The sequence below is a fragment of the Orcinus orca genome, chromosome 13, assembly GCF_937001465.1.
Source record: "Orcinus orca chromosome 13, mOrcOrc1.1, whole genome shotgun sequence".
NCBI lineage: Eukaryota > Metazoa > Chordata > Mammalia > Artiodactyla > Delphinidae > Orcinus > Orcinus orca.
In genome coordinates this window covers 52,035,121-52,054,117 of record NC_064571.1, presented here as the reverse complement: position 1 = coordinate 52,054,117, position 18,997 = coordinate 52,035,121, and the positions used below count along the sequence as shown (strand labels likewise).

Here is an 18,997-nt window from a genome sequence, read left to right as displayed (position 1 = left end):
AATGCTGCCCCTTCCTTATAATCCTCTTTCTGTACAACCTTCATTGTTATTTCTCTTTTCTTAAGGGAATTTTCTATAGCCTACACAAAACTAGAGACTAGTATGAACCCGTATGTCCCCATCACTTCTTATGAACATTTTGTTAATCTTGTTTCACTTTTTTTCCCCACAGTTCTTCTTTTCCTGGAGTATTTTAAAGCAGGTCCCAGACATTGGATCGTTTCCCCTGTAAACACTTCAGTTATGTATACTTTTGTAAAGATGGTGAGCGCTGACTTCTAAATCTGCCTCACCCATTTCATCATTCACTCAACAAGTACGTGTTGAGTGCCCGCTGAGTGCTCAGTGCTGATGAGACTGCAATAAGCAAAACAGACATGCTGGCTGCCCTTGAGAGCTTATAGTCTGCTAGTGAGGCAACAAAGTGATCGTGAAAATGCATAATTACAAACTGCCATGTGTCATCCATCCTGCCCTGGGCTTATCTCAGACAAGGCAGCAAGTGAGAAATAATACATAGAGGCTGTAACATCTTTTATTAAATGTCTGTATTTTTACCAAAGTTACAAACTCAGTTTGAGTCAGGCTGTTCTAAAAATACTTATTACAGGGGTTCCCTGGTGGCGCAGTGGTTGGGAGTCCGCCTGCCGATGCAGGGGACACGGGTTCGTGCCCCGGTCCAGGAAGATCCCACATGCTGCAGAGCGGCTGCACCCGTGAGCCATGGCCGCTGAGCCTGCGCGTCCAGAACCTGTGCTCCGCAACGGGAGAGGCCACAACAGTGAGAGGCCCGTGTACCACAAAAAACAAAAATAAAACTTATTACAAAGAAAAAACGAGGAAAAACAAAGTCTACTGCTCCTCCCCCTCATTTCATGCTCCCCAGAGAAAAGCACTTTCACTCACTGTTTTGGTATCTGTCTCCATATTTCCAAATTGCATGCTACTTCTGCTTTTCCAGTTAGGCATTATGAATTGACTTCGCAGTTGGAAGATGAGGATTTGTCTCTGTTTCATCTTCCTCCCTCTCCCTGCTACTCACGTACATGTACATGCTTTCTGTTTTCCTGTCTTCTCTTCAAACTAGTTACATCAACATTTTGATTAGGCCAATATTGCATATATACTTTAGTATGATTATTTAAATGCTGTTGGTAGCTGGGTCATGTAATGTACTATGATGATTTTTCCTTTCTTGTACAACTCTTTGTTTTCCCTGGAATAAATAATTGCCTGTCTGTCTGTCTGTCTCTCTATCATCTATCTGTCTATGTCTTCCATGGTGCTTATCACTAATTTATTCCTAAATTCTCTCCCAGGTGTATAACTCTTGTCTCAGTGTGGTCAGATTCAATTGGGTGTTTAGCTAAATTTATCTTCTTCAAGAAGTCTCTCCTAGGGAATTCCCTGTTGGTCCAGTGGTTAGGACTCAGTGCTCTCAATGCCGGGGCCCTGGGTTCAATCCCTGGTCAGGGAACTAAGATCCCACAAGCCGTGTGGTGTGGCCAAAGAAAAAAAAAAAAAAGAAGTCTCTCCTAGAGTCCTTCGATCTGCTCCAGGCTATCCTGCTTGGTCTCTAGGCCAGCAGCACTGCTGCTGTCTTGGGATCTCCCTTCCTCACCATCCCAGGCATCAAGTGTGTCCTGCTCTTAAAATAACTCTGTCTCATTCCACGAGCCTTTCCAGTGGGTGTCCTTTGCCTCTACGTGCCATTGCAGTGCCCTCTCAAAGAATCATCTATTCTGTCTAGGCCTCTTAAAGCATGGAAAGTGAAAAATGAGAGATAATTCTCAGTCTAGGCACAGAGTGGGAACTCAATTGGCTGAAGTCCACATAGAAGCAAAAGAAAAAAAAAAAAGAAAAGGGCTTTTAATTAGTCATTCATTGCTTCCTGGAGAAGACAGCATTCTCAGAACTTACTGAAACGACATTTCCAACTTTTTCTTCATTACATACTGCATGCTTCTTGTTGAAAATTTGGAAAATGAGGAAAAGTGTGAAGAGCACACATCTCTTTTGGTAGAGATTCAGCTATTAATATTTTTGTTTATTCCTGTTCTTTTTCATGCATATATATGTTTTTAATCAAAATTAGGATTATGTTATAAGAAATTCCAAATAAAGAAAAAGGGCTCTTTAATGAGATGCGATGGGGTGGGGAGGTAGGTTTGCTGGCTGGACAACTCCAGGGGGCACTGTTCATGTTCTGTTCTGCAGCAGGCCTGGGTCAAGGGATAAGATGCTCCAGGCACAGCTTGAGAAACTATGATAAATAGCACGTGTCTTGTTATGTCATTTTTAAACACCACCCCCCATTATGCTGTTATAAGCAGAACTGCTCACTTCCAAATTGATAAAACTGGATTCTCCACTGCTTTTGGTAAGAAACTGTATCAGTTATACTAACAGATACTTTTTAACAACATGACAACTTTCCAAGTTCATTGTCCACTAAAAACAAAACAAAAACTTGGCTGCGCTATTTCCAAACAAAAATGTGGGAAAAAAATAAGTAAAGTAAGGAACCAATTAGCTAAGAAAGCCACCAAAAATTTGGAGCAAAAAGCTCTCTCCAAATGACCATGAATTAAAGCTTTCTTCGTAATAAAAATCCTCAGACAGAAAAATGTGCAGTTTTGTTCTATGCAGCATTGACCTTGGCAGTTGTTCCCAGCTCTTAAAAGGCTTCAAACTCCTCTATAACTCTCACATATGAAGATAGCACCTTGGTTGATGATGGCTAAGAAACCATCTGGCAGAGCCACACTGACAAGGAGTGGTCTGTTCTTGGAAAGAAGAGGAAGCTCTGTTCTTGGCTAAGGGCCAGTCCTCAGATACCATGATGATAAATGGAAAGCTTGTCAGTAAGCTTTGCCTGTGCCTTACATTTTTAAGCTGTTTGGTAAATTAGCTCCAAATTGGGAAATTAACTGGCAATCAGAGAATTAGAGCAGGAAAACCCATTACAGTTCTTCTACCTCTTTGAAAGAAAAGGTTATAGAGCAGGATTAGAATAACTGGTTTGGGAAAGGGAGGATCAGAAGAATTGACTCCTGGGTGGAAACATGCTATGCTAGAGGCTATTGTCTGGCTTGTGGGTGTAGGAGCCTCAAAAGGCACCTACCCACTTAGAACCTTTGTGTTATTTTTAATGATCTCTGCTCCCTAAATAGCCCCACTGCTCCCTAAACACCAGTGGGATAGCTCAATGGTGACACCCCATAGGTCCAAGAATAGAAACAACACAGTTCAGTTAACTAAGAAAAAAAAATGTCACTTACTATCTCGCTTAGATGCTGAAGAATATTCTCCCTTTCTCCAGCTTTCCCGTATTTCCTTAGGGCATCTCTTCTGTTACGTTAAATTGTCAACACACCTCACAGTCATTTTCACATATGCCGTCTCCCTGAACAACTTCCAGGTGCTGTGTGGCAGGAACCATGGCCTTGTATTTACTCCGCCACAGTGCCTAGCAGAATGTCTTGTACATAGTAGGTGTTCACTTACTGCTAATTGGATACACTCTAGGAAGCAGGCCAAGGGACTACAACTGTAGCTTAAGCCACACCTAAGAGTGTCCCATCTCTAGGACAAAGGATAGCCAATCTCCGGCCATTGCTTTTTTTTTTTTTTTTTAATTGGAGTATAGTTGATTTACAATGTTGTGTTAGTTTCAGGTGTACAGCAAAGTAAATCAGTTATACATATATCCACTGGGTTTTTTTTTTTTTTTTTTTTTTTTTCCGTATGCGGGCCTCTCACTGTTGTGGCCTCTCCCGTTGCGGAGCACAGGCTCCGGACGCGCAGGCTCAGCGGCCGTGGCTCATGGGCCTAACCACTCCGCGGCACGTGGGATCTTCCCAGACCGGGGCACGAACCCGTGTCCCCTGCATCGGCAGGCGGACTCTCAACCACTGCTCCACCAGAGAAGCCCCACTCTTTTTTTTTTTAAGATTCTTTTCCCGTATAGGCCATCATAGAGTATTGAGTAAAGTGCCCTGTGCTATACAGCAGGTTCTTATTAGTTATCTATTTTATATCTATATAGTAGTGTGTATATGTCAGTCCCAATCTCCCAATTTATCTCTCCCCCTGCTTATCACCTGGTGACCATAAGTTTGTTTTCTACATCCATGGCTCTACTTATGTTTTGTAAATAAGTTCATTATGTACCACCCCTTTTTTTTTAAGATTCCACATATAAGCAATATCATATTTGTCTTTCTGTGTCTTTCTTCACTCAGTATGACAATCTCTAGGTCCAACCATGTTGCTGCAAATGGCATTATGTTGTTCTTTTTATGTCTGTAATATTCCATTGTGCATATGTACAACATCTTTATCCATTCCTCTGTTGATGGACATTTAGTTTGCTTCCATGTCCTGGTTATTGTAAATAGTGCTGCAATGAACACTGGGGTGCATTTATCTTTTTGAATTATGGTTTTCTTCGGGTATATGCCCAGTAGTGGGATTGCTGGGTCATATGGTAGTTCTATTTTTAGTTTTTTAAGGAACCTCCATACTGTTCTCCATAGTCGCTGTACCAGTTTACATTCCCACCAACAGTGTAGGAGGGTTCCTTTTCTCCACACCTTCTCCAGCATTTATTGTTTGTAGATTTTTTGATGATGGCCATTCTAACTGGTGTGAGGTGATACCTCATTGTAGTTTTGATTTTCATTTCTCTAATAATTAGTGATGTTGAGCATCTTTTTATGTGCTTTTTGGAATCTCGGGCCATTCTGAAATAAGTGGTCATCCTCCTAAGTATCATTGATTTCAGCTGGCATTCTCAGTGAAGATGTAGGTGTTTTATTTATCTCTGGAAATTTCCTTTGAAAGAATATTCAAGTTTCCTCATGGATAAAGTTGTTTAAAAACATCAGGCCAAGGACTTCCCTGGCGGTCCAGTGGTTAAGATTCCGCCTTTCCAATTCAGGGAATGCGGGTTCGATCCCTGGAACTAAGATCCCACATGCCGTGTGGTAAGGCCGAAAAAGGAGGAAAAAAAAATCAGGCCAGAATGCATCATGTACTTAAAATGGTGATTTTTTTTTTTTTTTCCTGTTTCATTTTCACTGTAGTTGAAGCTATCACTGATTAATGTTGTTTTGAATATGGTTTTCCACAAGTCTTTATTTTGAATGAATGTTGCAATATAAATAGAGACTTACTGTTGTAAAGTTTTTAGAGAGGAATGTTCTTATCAAGCGTTTAGGGCTAAGCTTATCCTAGATCTGAAATCCTCACTTTCCAACCAAGTCCCCTTTCAAATTGGGCGTTTCTGAAAGCCGGTTTGAATTTATATTAATTGATCCTGACAGCTTCAGCTGACTTTGAGGTTCCAGGTTAATCTACTAGATCATATTTACAGACAACTTGGGGAACCCTTGTTAAACAGTGTGGAAATTCTAAATGGTTTCTGTGAAAAGGCTGTCCGAAAAGGGAAACTTGTTAATGAAAAGGAGAATGATATAGTCTGAGGGTCTCCTTACTGTAGAGCAAGGAAAAGGACAGGAACTGGAGTAAAATGAGGTCACAGCTGGCCATGAACAGATGTGGTGGCATAGCTATTGAGGCCAGGCTGTCCACAGAGATTTACTGAGAGCCAACTGTATGCCAGGCTCTGGGAATACAAAAGTGAATAGGATACCACTTGCATCAAAATATTCTTTTGCTTAAAAACTTTCATGGATTTCCCATTTCCCGCTTTATGTCTAGTTCCACCGTCTCATCCAAACATTTCCCACCTCTCCTAAGCCTTCCAGCCTTGCCAGCCTCCAAAGCTCTGTGTGCCAGGGCCTGGAATACCCTCTTTTCTCTCCTCTGAGTCTGTTCAGACTCTACTCAAGCCTCCCATCCTGGGGTTGGATATCCCTCCAGTGAATCTTCTCCTTTCATTCTGACTCCCAGTGAGGCAGCCCTGCTTGCGGAAGAGGCTCAGATGTTAAGCGACTTGCCCAGAGTTACCTGCTAGCAAGTGATGGATTAGGGACTAGATGTCACCCTCTAACCTCTCCTCAGATGACAGCTCCCCTTCTCTTATACATTCTGCAGGCGGCCTCCTGCCCCATCCACACAGCCTGGCCCTTCACTAGGCTATCCCTGTCCTCCTCCTCTTGCGTACTGATGGGCCCTGGAAGGTGGGGTTCCATCTTTACCTTTCATCTTACCCTGTGACCAGGGCTGGTCTCACCTTAGAGGAAAAGAGGAGGCACTCAACAGAGGCTTCAAAAATAATTCTTAGCCAAGATATAGAAGCAACCCAAGTGTCCATCAACAGACGAATGGATAAAGGAGATATGGGGTGTGTGTGTGTGTGTGTATATACACACAATGGAATATTACTCATCCATAAAATAGAATGAAATTCTGCCATTTGCAGCAACGTGGATGGACCTACAGAATATTATGTTTAGTGAAATAAGGCAGAGAGAAAGACAAATACTGTATGATATCACTTATATGTGGAATCTAAAAAATAATGCAAACGACTGTATGTAGCAAAACAGAAACAGATTCATGAAAACAAACTAGCGGTTACCAGAGGGGAGGGGAAAATTAAAGGTGTGGGATTAAGAGATACAAACTACTATGTAAAAAATAGATAAGCAACAAGGTTATACTGTATGGCACAGGGACTTATAGCCATTATCTTGTAATAACTTTTTTTTTTTTCCCAGCACGCGGGCCTCTCACTGTTGTGGCCTCTCCCGTTGCGGAGCACAGGCTCCGGATGTGCAGGCTCAGCGGCCATGGCTCACGGGCCCAGCCGCTCCGCGGCATGTGGGATCTTCCCAGACCGGGCACGAACCCGTGTCCCCTGCATCGGCAGGCCGACTCTCAACCACTGCGCCACCACGGAAGCCCTTGTAATAACTTTTAATGGGGTATAATCTGTAAAAATACTGAATCACTATGCTGTACACCTGAAACTAATATAAGATTGTAAATCAGCTATACTGTACTTCAATTTTTTAAAAAGGCAAAAAAAATTCTTCAGTTCTAATCACAAGAGAAAGCCAAGCCCAAATGCTCAATGAAGCAACGTGGAAACACGACCCCAAGTCGCCTCAACCTCCCGCCGCCCCCCCAGCGTCCACCCCATCACCCCACCACCCAGAAAAGACAAGGTCCTAGAGGGGGAGGGTGGTTTTAGACCTGCCAAAGGCCCCAGCCGTCTGCTTCCAGGGGCATCTAAACGTAACTCCCATACCTGCCCCCACCCCGCCCCACTTCTGCTGCAGGGAGCACCCTCTCCCCCCACTTGGGGGCTGGAGACTCCGAAGGAAGACGAGGAGAGAAGAGAATGGAGAATCAGACACCAGAAAAACTTTGGGGGATCCAGGGCGGGGAGGAGTGCGGAGAGAAGCGGGGACGAAGCAGGGGGTGGAGTGGGGCAGGGGCGGGAGAGCCTCTGCGGAGTGGCCACGCCCTCCCCGCCCCTCCAGTCTCGCTCCGGGCCCTCCCTCTCCGCCCCCTGTCCTCCCTCTCCTCGTCCTACAGCTTCTCCTCCCCGGGTGGATGGCGGCGGCCAGAGTCGGAGCCCCAGCCGCGCTGCCCGTGAGTGACCGCCCCCAGGGGACAGACGGGGAGGCGTGGGAGCCCCCTCTCCGGGGTGGGTTACCCCCGGTTTGCTGGGAAAGTTTGAGAAGGGGGGCCGCAGCCGACGTCGCGGGACGCAGGCATCTCCCGGGCAGGCTGGGTGCGCCGCGCGGTGCCCGTTCTCCCCCTCGCCGCCCTTGCAGCCCCCAGAGGGCAGCGCCCGCACGGGGTGAGCCCCACCCGGCTTCCCGTCTACACCACAGCTCTGGGGCTGCTGCTGTGACCTGGGTCCCGCTCTCAAGAGAAAGAAAACTCAAGCAGGAAAGAAAAGAATCTAGACTCAGCTCCAAGGGGGGGCGGGGGGCGGGGACTCGTTCCAGCCCGTGCGGCCCTGGCCTCCCGGCCCAGGGTCACCAGCCCCGGTCCTCCATCCCTCCCCCGGGAGGCTCAGCATCCCCCCACCCCCAGGACTCTCACTTTCCTTGTGTTTTCCTGGCTCCTGTTACTCATGCTGCTACCTTCTCCACCCCCGTCCCCCCCATCTTTCTCCGGGAGGCTCCTGTCCCACTGGCTGATATCTCCAGCTTGGTGCCCCCTCCAGCCCTAGAAGGCGATGACCCAGGCCAGGGAGCCATAGCCACAGGGGTCTTCACACTTGCCCAAAGATTTCCTGCAGGAAGGAATTTAAGTAGGAGTTGATGTTCGATCCCCTGGCCGCACAAATCATGCCTTGTGTGTCCAAGGGGAAATGAAAATATATTCCTCCTTGGGATTTTACTATTTCTGTTGGACATCTTTTTTTTTTTAACCTCTCTGTGCTTTCTTCCAATAATAATGATACGTCATTTAATTAGCCTTTCTAATTCTGAAAGAAACAGGAAAAAATAATAAAGAAAAAAATAGAGAAAAAGAGTGCTTGCTAAAATACTGTGCAGAACCTGATCTTTGGGAAGTAAAGACTTCATTCCATACTTAACTGTTTTAGTGGGAGATGAGAGTTCACTGTAGCTTATTTTCGGACTACCCCAAACAGATTATTGCAGCCTCTCCCAGGCTAGAAGTTTTCATTTGCCTGACATAAACCGCAGTGTTTGTTGGCATTCTCCAGCCTGGCTACTCACCCTGCATTTCTCTTCCCTCCTACTAGCCCTCCTCTCCATCCCTCTCCCAACTCCCCGACTCCCACTTTCTCATAAACAGGAGTTGTGAAAACAAGGCAGTGGAAGAGTCAAAACTGAGCAGGATCGCAAAGAAAAAAACAGCCTCACTTATTTTAATCCTGAGGCTGTTGCTTCAACTTGACTCCGTTTGGGTAGAGGAATGTTTAGTTCACTTGTGTGGTTTTTATGTCTGTTCTCATTAGGGTTGAATCAGTGTTTCCATGACAGCCTTAGTTCTCTGGGTGCTGAGAAGGAGCTTGTTAATTCTCAGATGGGTCTGCTCAAGCCTGGAATCTGGAGGTTTTTGGATTTTTTCTTTTAAGGGGTTGATCGGGCTTGATATTACAAACTTCTGCCCACTCACTCAGAACTGGAGCAGCCGGGGGCAGCCTGAACTGGGGTTTGCTTCCACGTGACCAAGGAGGAAAAAGCTTTCCTAAGGAGTGAGCTGTCTGAACAGGACTGTGGGGAGTGTTGAACTTTTATTGTTTTTAGGGAGAATGCCCTTCTCAAGAACGTAAGCCATTCCTGTTTCTATATAAACAATAAATGTTGTTGTCACATATGTCTTAGATCAGCTTCAGAAGAACCCGTCAAAACAGGTCAAGGTGTTGAACTATTCAGAAATAAAGATTTTTTAAAAAATGAATTTCATTGGAAAGAAACTTCTTTATTTTAAAAAGGATATAATTCATTTTTCTCTGCTGATTGAGTGGGGTAGTTCCCCATTAGTATGAATTAGTAAGGTTTTACTGTGGTTTCAAAATGTCATTGGTAAGAAAGTGTTGTGACTTCCATTCAAAAAGAAAGCCCTTAAAAGTTTTGAACTTGTTTGGCCCTGGTGCTTAGAAAAACAATGCACTCAGATAAAAATCTTCAGTCGCTTCCTCTTCCTGAGAATTTTAAATAGTGTATTTAATGTCCCAGAAGTCAGCCTCATACTATTTGCAAAGAAATTGCCTTTCTGCCGTGTTCAGCTTTTGTACCACCTCATGGAATCTTGTTAAACTGGGTGGTTTGCCATCATGCACGAGGGTTTGCTGTGCAGCCCCAAATGGCTGCTCTGGATTCTGGGGATGTAATGAAGGCTGGCTGATGGAGCAGGTGGTCTGGACGGTGAGATGAAGGCTGCATCCCCAGTTAGCCAATAGAAAGCAGCCAGCTATCATCTGACGGGTCAGATGAGTTGGAAACAGACGAACAGTGGAACCTGCAGAGGAGAAAGGAGGGAAGGGGTTATTTTTACTTCTTATTTGTTTTAAGAAGTAAACCTAAAGGAATATGATGTGGCCTTTTAAAATCATGTTGTACAAGGATACCAAATTATATAGACATGCTTAGGGTATTTTGTTAATTTTTTTTTTTTTTTTTTTTTTTTGCGGTACATGGGCCTCTCACTGTTGTGGCCTCTCCCGTTGCGGAGCACAGGCTCCGGACGCGCAGGCTCAGTGGCCATGGCTCACGGGCCCAGCCGCTCTGCGGCATGTGGGATCTTCCTGGACCGGGGCACGAACCCGTGTCCCCTGCATTGGCAGGCGGACTCTCAACCACTGCGCCACCAGGGAAGCCCTGTTTTGTTAAAATTTAAAAGCAGGTTATGAAATAGAAAGCATTGTATCTCACTCTTTGAAAATACACCCCCAAAATACTGGAATTGTATGCCTGAAAATGGATGGTGGGATTACAGGTACTTTTGATTTTCTCTGTGCTTGCCTGTATTTCTCAACATTTTTACAATAGTAATAGCTAACATTTATTGAGTATAAAGCACATACATATAGTATTTCATTTTAAAACTCTTTGAGGTAAGTACTAATATTATTCTCATGCTATAAGATTCAGAAACTAGAATCAGAGGGTTGCATAGCTACTATGTGCTAGAATCAAATCTTGAAATCAGGTCAGTGGCCAAAGTCTATTCATATCAATCACTGCTGTCTACCATCTCCATGCACATGTATTATTATTATTATTTTTTAAATTTAATTTATTAATTTATTTATTAATTTATTGGGTCTTGGTTGCTGTGCACGGGCTTTCTCTAGTTGCGGCGAGCGGGGGCTACTCTTTGTTGCGGTGCGTGGGTTTCTCATTGCGGTGGCTTCTCTTGTTGGGAGCACGGGCTCTAGGCGCGCGGGCTTCAGTAGTTGTGGCATGTGGGCTCAGTAGTTGTGGCTCATGGGCTCTAGAGTGCAAGCTTAATAGTTGTGGCACACGGGCTTAGTTGCTCTGCGGCATGTGGGATCTTCCCGGACCAGGGCTTGAACCCGTGGCCCTGCATTCGCAGGCAGATTCTTAACCACTGTGCCACCAGGGAAGTCCAACATGTATTATTATCGTTATTTTAATTATAAGAAAAAATAGAAAAGGAAGGGAAAGTAATTTGTGGTTCAGTAAGAACTGATATTTTGATTAATTGTAAAATACCTCTATCTCCCATCTTTTCCATCTCCCACTGTCACTTCTCTTTGGAAGTCCTTGGGAATTGCTCCAGACTTAGCCAGAGGTAGCTCACCTTCCCTTGGGAGCCAGCTATACCCATGAGAAATAATCCAGAATTCCTCAGACGCTTCCTGGACAGCCTGGAATTCCAGGAACCCCATGGGATTCTGGAACAGTCCTGGTAAAAGGCAGGATTTTTAAAGACCAGCAAATTATGTCTTCAGAGCCCTACCAGTATGGGTGTTCATTTTTCTTGGCATTGTCAGGGGAGTGAGATGGGTAGGAAGGCCCAGGGAAAGCTGCCAGGCTCCCATTTATCTTATCTACGTGTTATATGGAATGTCAGGATAGGTAGGTCAAGGATTTACCATGGAACAGGAAAGGAAGAGAAAAGTGTATTGCTTCTCGATGTTTATTACTGTGAAAACACAATAATAAACTATTTTTTGGAAGCCTGGCTATGTGGGTGATCCCACGCATTGGCAAGATGAACCAGAGATGGAGATGTTCTGGGGATAGCTCTGGGGAAGAAGCCCACATCCTGTACCACCATGTATCCTCACAGGCAACCAGGCCCCTAGAGGTCACCTTATCCATCCTCTTCCTGGAATATACCTAAAGATGGGCTTTTCTAAAACACTTGGTCATTCAAATAACACACCTTAAGTAGGAGGCTTTATCTCTTTTATTCTTCAAGGAAAAGTTTTCTGAAAGGCTGATGCTTCTAAACCACCTTCTTGTTGAAAAAAAATTGTTAAGAGTCAAGGATCTCTTTCCCACATTATCACACTTGGAACAAAATCCCAGATCTTGTATCTGTTTGACCATATGAGAAATGTCTTTGTGATCTCAGTGCCAGGAATAGTTCTTGTGAACAACTTGTCTGTTTTGTCTTGTGGGTGCTGTGAATCCTTTAATTGACGTTTCCCATTTCCTATTTGGCCAAAAGGAAGACAGGGCCAACTTAGTGGCCTACTTCTAGCATATGCATAGGACTTTATGGCCTGTACTTCGAATAACTAATAACATTATTATATACCTTCTATTTCCTATGTATACTTGGTTCCACCTTTCTCACCTACTTTACCTTGTTTTGTTTTATTTATCCAATGCATTTTGGAGGCTGCTACTTCTGATACCCCACTCCTTCCTTCTGAGTTCATATCAATGGAAATTTAGAAGTTCTTTCATAGAAGGAAGGCCTTTGGTAAACTTTAAAATATTTATATTGCTGAAAATGTCTTTATTTTGCTCTTATAAATGAGAGTTTGACTGAGTGTGGAATTCTGGACTCATAATTATTTTCCTTCAGTATTTGGAACATATTACATAATTGTCTTCTTTTCATCTATTGCTACTCGTAAGAATACCAAATAACCTTGGGCAAGTTTCCTAATTTCTCTTAGTCTCCTTGTCTATAAAATAGATAATAGTATCCACTTTAAGGATAATGTATGCAGAATGTTAGAATAGTGCCTGCCATATAAGGAAGCACACAATAATTGTTAGCTATTACAATTACTTTTATATTTTTTCAGAATTTCTTGGCTTTCTTGGATTTTACTAATTCATATAAATGTTAGTTTGTCTAGTTGCACACACAGGCAAAAAATCATGTTGGTATTTTTATTGATTTCATTCAATTTATATTCCAGAGAACCGACACCTTTACAATATCAGGTCTTCCCATCTTTTCCTTTTATTCAGGTGAAAGATGACTGGTGATTTCCTCCATAACTGTTTTACACAGCTCTTGCTATATTTATTTTGTATAGGTTTTGTTGATGTTATAAATGTCTTTTTTTCTTATTATAATTTCAAATTGATTATTTGCTGGCCCATAGAAACGTTCCTGATTTTTGAATTTTGATCTTGTATCAAGCATCCCAGTTGACTTCTCTTATTAGTTCTAAGAGTCTGTATGTAGATATTCTCGAAATCTCTAGGTAGACAATCACAAAATAATATTTGTCTTTTCTTTTTAATTCCTTATGACCATATCTTTTTCTTATCTTATTGCATTGGGTAGACCCTCAGTACAGTATTTAATAGTAACAGTGATGGCGAACATCCTTGTCTTCGTACTGTCTTGTAACAAGTGCTTTTAAAATTTCTCCATTAATCGTGAAGTTTGCTTAAGTTTCCAGTAGATATTCTTTATTAAATTAAGGATGTTCCCTCTATTAATATTTTTTAATAACTTAAACATTTTATCATGACTGAGTATTGATTTTATGTAATGCCTTAATGTTTTTATGTAAATTATATGAGGTGATATAATTTTCTTTCTTAATATTATAAAGTGATAATATGAGTATATGTAATTACTTTGAGTCATACTCACATATATATATATACACATATACAGATGTGTTCTTTTATTCTATGGGATATCATTTGCTAGTATTTTGTTTAGGATTTTTGCAAATGTTCATAAGTGAAACAATTGGTCTATAATTTTCTTTTTTTAAAAAATATTGTTTGGTATCAAGTTTATATTAGTTCCATGAAATAAGTTGGGAAACTTTTTCTCTTTCATATGTATTTTTCTTAAGCAGTTTGTGAGAGATAAAGACTATTTCTTAGAAGTTTGGTAAAATTCATTGTAAAATCCTCTGCACTGCTTAGTCAGGGTATGTGTGTCAAGTTTTTGACAATGCAATTTCATAAATGATTATTGATAGATTTGATCTATTTCTTTTTGATCCAGTTTTGATAATTTGTTTGTTTAGATGATCCATTTCATGTGTTCTCAAATTTATTAGCATAAATTTATTCATAATTTTCTTTTATGGTTTTTATAAATATTGACTATGTTTTAAGATATGTTCCCTTTTTAGTTCTTAATATATTTTTTTTTGTTGTTTTAATTTATTTATTTTATTTTTTGGCTGTGTTGGGTCTTCGTTGCTGCGTGTGGGCTTTCTCTAGTTGTGGCGAGTGGGGGGGGCTACTCTTTGTTGCGGTGCGTGGGCTTATCATTGCAGTGGCTTCTCTTGTTGCTGAGCATGGGTTCTAGGCGCACAACCTTCAGTAGTTGCAGCACGCGGGCTCAGTAGTGGTGGTGCACGGGCTTAGTTGCTCAGCGGCATGTGGGACCTTCCTGGACCAGGGCTCGAACCCGTGTCCCCTGCATTGGCAGGAGGATTCTTAACCATTGCGCCACCAGGGAAGCCCCTTAATATTGTTTATTTGTGCCATCTCTTTTTAAAAATTAATATAGAAGTCTACTTAGTCTTTTGATAGAAGCAGCTTCTTTCTTATCTATACTTTTTGCTTTTCATTTCTTTTTTTTCCTGTTATTTTTATTATTTTTTCTTTCCATTTCTAGCTACTTGAGTTAACTTCTAGCTCATTTATTTTTTGTTTTTCAATAAATGCAGTTTAGAGAATTCCCTGGCGGGCCAATGGTTAGGACTTGGCACTTTCACTGCCATGGCCCGGGTTCAATCCCTGGTCAGGGAACTAAGATCCCGCAAGATGTGTGGCACGGCCAAAAAAATAAATGCATTTTAAAGCTATAAAGTTAGCTCTACATGTTGCTTTAGCCACATCATACAAGTTTTGATATGTGTACTTTCATTACCACTTGGCTCTAGACTTTTTTTTTCTATTATAACTTTTTTTTTAATTGGGGTATAGTTGTTTTGCAATGTTATGTTAGTTTCTACTGTACAGTGAAGTGGAGTTCCCTGTGCTATACAGCAGGTTCTCATTAGTTATCTATTTTATACATATTAGCGTATGTATGTCAATCCCATTTTCATATTTCTTTTATTTTCTTTTTAACCCATGGATTTAATTTTCCATTTTCAACTTTTAAAAAAGCTTTTTCTTAACTTTATTTAAATTATTGTTGATTTCTAATTTAGTTGCATTATGAAAAGACAGCATGGTTTGTATAATAGCAATCCTCTGTGTCCGATTACATAAACAATTTTTCCAAATATTTCATGTGTGGTTTAAAAGAAAAATATATTCCCTGCTTGGTGGCTGTAGCATTCTATATCAATCTAACAGGTCAAACCTATTAACTGTGTTTTTCAAATTTCTCATGTTCTTTCTGATTTTCTTTTGCCTGCTTTCCGAGTTCTCTTCAGTTTCTTGAGAAAGGAATGTTAAAATCTTCCACTCTGTGGATTTGTCAATTTCTCCTTGTAATCCATCAATGTTTATGCAAGTTCACGATTGTTATTTCTCTGGGGTGAATTTATTATGTTATGTACTGTCCTCTGTTGATGCTTTTGGCATAAATTCTATTTTGCCTGAAATTAATGTTGGTATACCTACTTCCTCTTGGTTATTACTTTTTGTATGTCTTTTTATATCCTTTTATATTAACTTCTCTCTATAATTTTGCCTTAATTGTTAATCTTAGGAACAGTTTTTATGTGTAGCTTCATTTTCATTTTTATTATAACCTGAAAATGTGTCTTTTTAATAATTGAGTTTAAACTTTTACATTCTTTGTAATTTATATGCATTTGACCTCTTTCTGCCGTCTTAAGTTTTTGTTTTTCCTATTTAGCATTTTTTGTTTGCTTCTTTTATACTTCTTTGCATAGTTTTCTTTGGATTGATCATGTTTTATATATTCCTACTTCTGTCAACTGTTTTGAAAGACAAAATTCTATTTGTATTACCTTTTAGTATTCATAAATTTTTAACATGTGCATCCATTGAATCTAAAGTTAATCAATTTCTCTATTTCCTGTCAACAATGCAGTGGCCTTAGATGGCTTTAAACCTAACCTGCCTCTCTTCCGATCTTCCTGGTTATTGTGGTCTAGTGGTTTAATCCCACATTGTGTATAGTCCTCTCCCCACCCCTGCAACTAGTCATCATTGTTATTTCCACTTTTTTTTTTCTTTTTTACAGTCAAAATTTATTTAACTTTACCAATTTCTTATCTCAACATTGCCTCTTGCATACCATTCTATACTTCTGTGTTCATTTTCTTCATACTAATAATTTTTTCACTGAAGGTCTAGAGTTGTAATACTCCAATCTTGTGGGTAGTTTTGGTTTTGTTTTGAAATTGTCTTTATTCATGTCCCACTTGAGAGAGAATTTATCAAGGTATAGAATTCTAAGTCGATATTTTCCCCTCAGCGTTTTGTAAATTATTACTCCACTGTCTTTTCATCTCAGTTGTTCCTTATGGGAAATCTCTTTTCGGTCTGCCATTCCTTTGCAGGCAATTTATTTTCTCTCTTGGAGACTTTCAGTCTGATCTTTTTGTCTTTCATGTTGTGCCTTTTCATTATAATGTGTCCAGGGATAGTCTGTTTTTATATATCCTACTTGGAATTCAGTGTGCTCGTTAATCTGAAGACTCATCTCTGTTTTCATATCTAAAGGTTTCTCAGTTGTTTTCTCCACAAATCTATTTTAAAGTAATTATTGAGCACTTATTGTGTATCAGGAATGCTTCCAGGTGCTAGAGATATAGAAATGAGCATAAGAGACAAACGCCCCTACCCTGATATTGAGTCCCTCATACTCTGTGTTCTCTCCTTTTGAAATACCCATTAGGCAAATGTTGAACCTTCTCATTTTATCTTCTATGCCTTCTTCGTCTAAGATTTCTCTTTCATACTACAATGGACGCTTGAACAATGCACGAGTTAGGAGTGATGACCCTCTGTGCAACTGAAAATCTGTTTATAACTTATAGTTGGCCCTTCATATATGCAGTTCTTTTGTATCTGCAGTTCCTCCAAGTCCGTGGTTCCACATCTCCCAGATTCAACCGTGGACCGTGTAGTACTGTAGTATTTACTGTTGAAAAAAATCTGCGTATAAGTGGACCCTCATGGTTCAAACCCATATTGTTCAAGGGTCAACTATATATATCTCTTTATCTCTCAGCTGTATTCTGAGTGATTTTTTTAGTTCTATTTTCCAGTTTATTAATTTTTTTCAACTGCATTTGGTCTACTGTTCAACCCATCCATTGTTTTTTTTTTAATTTAATGTCTATATATTTTTATTTCTAGAATTTCTATTTGGTACTTGATATCTACCTGTTCTTTTTTTTTAATATTATCTCTTTGCCTTTTAATTTCTAGTCCTTTTTATGTCTTACAGTATTTTAAACATGTTGTAGTTTTAGATTTTTTGTTATTTCTGCTTTTGAATTTTTTAATTACGATTCATTTTCTCTTGTGTCTTGCATCTTCATTAGGAGTTGTGTTCCATAGAAATCCTATGTACCTCAGGATTGCTAGCATAGCACTATAAAGTGATTTCACATTTGTTCCTGCTGATCCTCTCTGGGTTTTACCCATTCCAAATTAGCCTTTTTGTTAATGTCTTGGCATACAGGCCCTGTATAACCTGAAAGTATGCATTTAAACCTTGTTCCTGCATTGTGCTGTAAGCCTGGATTTCAAATTTTTTTAGGTCACTCGTTTTCTACTCTTTGCCCAAGCAGATGACAAGCTTTTTTACGGTTTTCCTCAGATTGGCAAGTGATGTTCCTCTCGAACTCTTTCACTTATGAAGTAGGCCTTTATGACCTCCAGCCTTATGTAATTGCTTCACTGACAGCTCCTGGCATCAGGTGGCCATCAGGTGGACTCCCCCCACTGCATGCATGTCATTAAAGTCTCAGCCGCCAGCCATTTAGGCCTCTAACTGGTCTGGATGGTTCCATGAGGCCCTTAGCTTCAGCTTCCACTGACTGATCTGCTTTGACTTCCCTCCTTATTTCTGGTATCTGGAGATTTCTGTTTTATCTATGTTTTATGTGGTAATATTTGTTGTTACAGCTTTGTTCAGTGTTTTGAAGTGTTTGGATTGGAAGGCGTAATTTCTTATGTCAACTCAACCTGTCATATTGACTGAAGTTTTTAACTACTGATTTTAAAGTTTTTGTGTAAAGTAGAATACAAGTAAGTAAATGCATCTACGTTAGCCCCTGGATGTGAAATCCGCTGCTACTGAGTGAATGCAGCAGAGAAGAGGCCCTAACAGTACAGTGTGCTAACACCAGCATCACAGGGGGACTCTGCACTGTGGGATGGTGTCTCACTCAACATCTGGCCACATGTTCTTAGTCCAGAAGGGATCTGAATTTCCTCAGCACCGTTCCAGTCCCCAAATGCTGTCCTTTAGATTCTTTATAGTAGATTAAAACCTTCTCACAATCAACCAGCATCCTAACTCATACCGATGTTGAGAAGAAAAGCCTTTATGGAGAGGTTCCTGTTCCCTTTGGTCATGGAGATGATGTTCTCTCTCCCCTGACATGTGTGTTTACTTGTGTCTCTAACAGTGCAGAGAGGTTTACATTGAAAAATTGATTCTTTACTTGTGGCTGATAGCATCTCTGGGAATGTTGATCGAGATCAGCAGAGCTTGTTTATAATGTTTAAAGAAATCTATATAGACATATCTTTCCCATAGCTCCCAACAAATTCTGTTATTTTAAGGAAACCAAAGCAGCAGTCATCTTTGGCCTTCTTCTCTGGCCCTCACATCTATGTGGTAATGGAAAAGAAATGGACTTAGGAGTCAAGCAGATCTGGGGTTGAATCCAAGCTTTGCCACTAACTTAGATGTGTGGCTCACTGGGTTCAGGCTGCTATGACAAAATACCGCAGACCAGGTGGCTTATTAACAATAGAGATTTATTTCTCACAGTTCTAGAGACTAGAAGTCCAAGATCAGGGTGCTGGCATGGTTCTGGTGAGAACCCTCTTCCAGGCTGCAGATGGCCAACTTCTGTCTGTGTGACTGCATGGTAGGAGGGGTGAGCTAGCTCTCTGAGGCTTCATTTATAAGAATCCCCATCATGAGGGCTCCACTTCCATGACCTAACCACCTTCCAAAGGCCCCACCT

The 18,997-nt window shown here is 41.0% G+C and overlaps 1 protein-coding gene across 1 annotated transcript in view; it reads left to right on the top strand.

Annotated features, from left to right (window-relative positions):
* Positions 1-7,454: 7,454 nt before the first annotated feature.
* Positions 7,455-18,997, top strand: part of STON1 (stonin 1) — a 53,233-nt gene continuing 41,690 nt past the window's right edge. The window contains exon 1 of the mRNA XM_004264965.3: positions 7,455-7,566. The gene's annotated coding sequence lies outside the window, so the exon portion shown is untranslated. The remainder of the gene's footprint in view (positions 7,567-18,997) is intronic.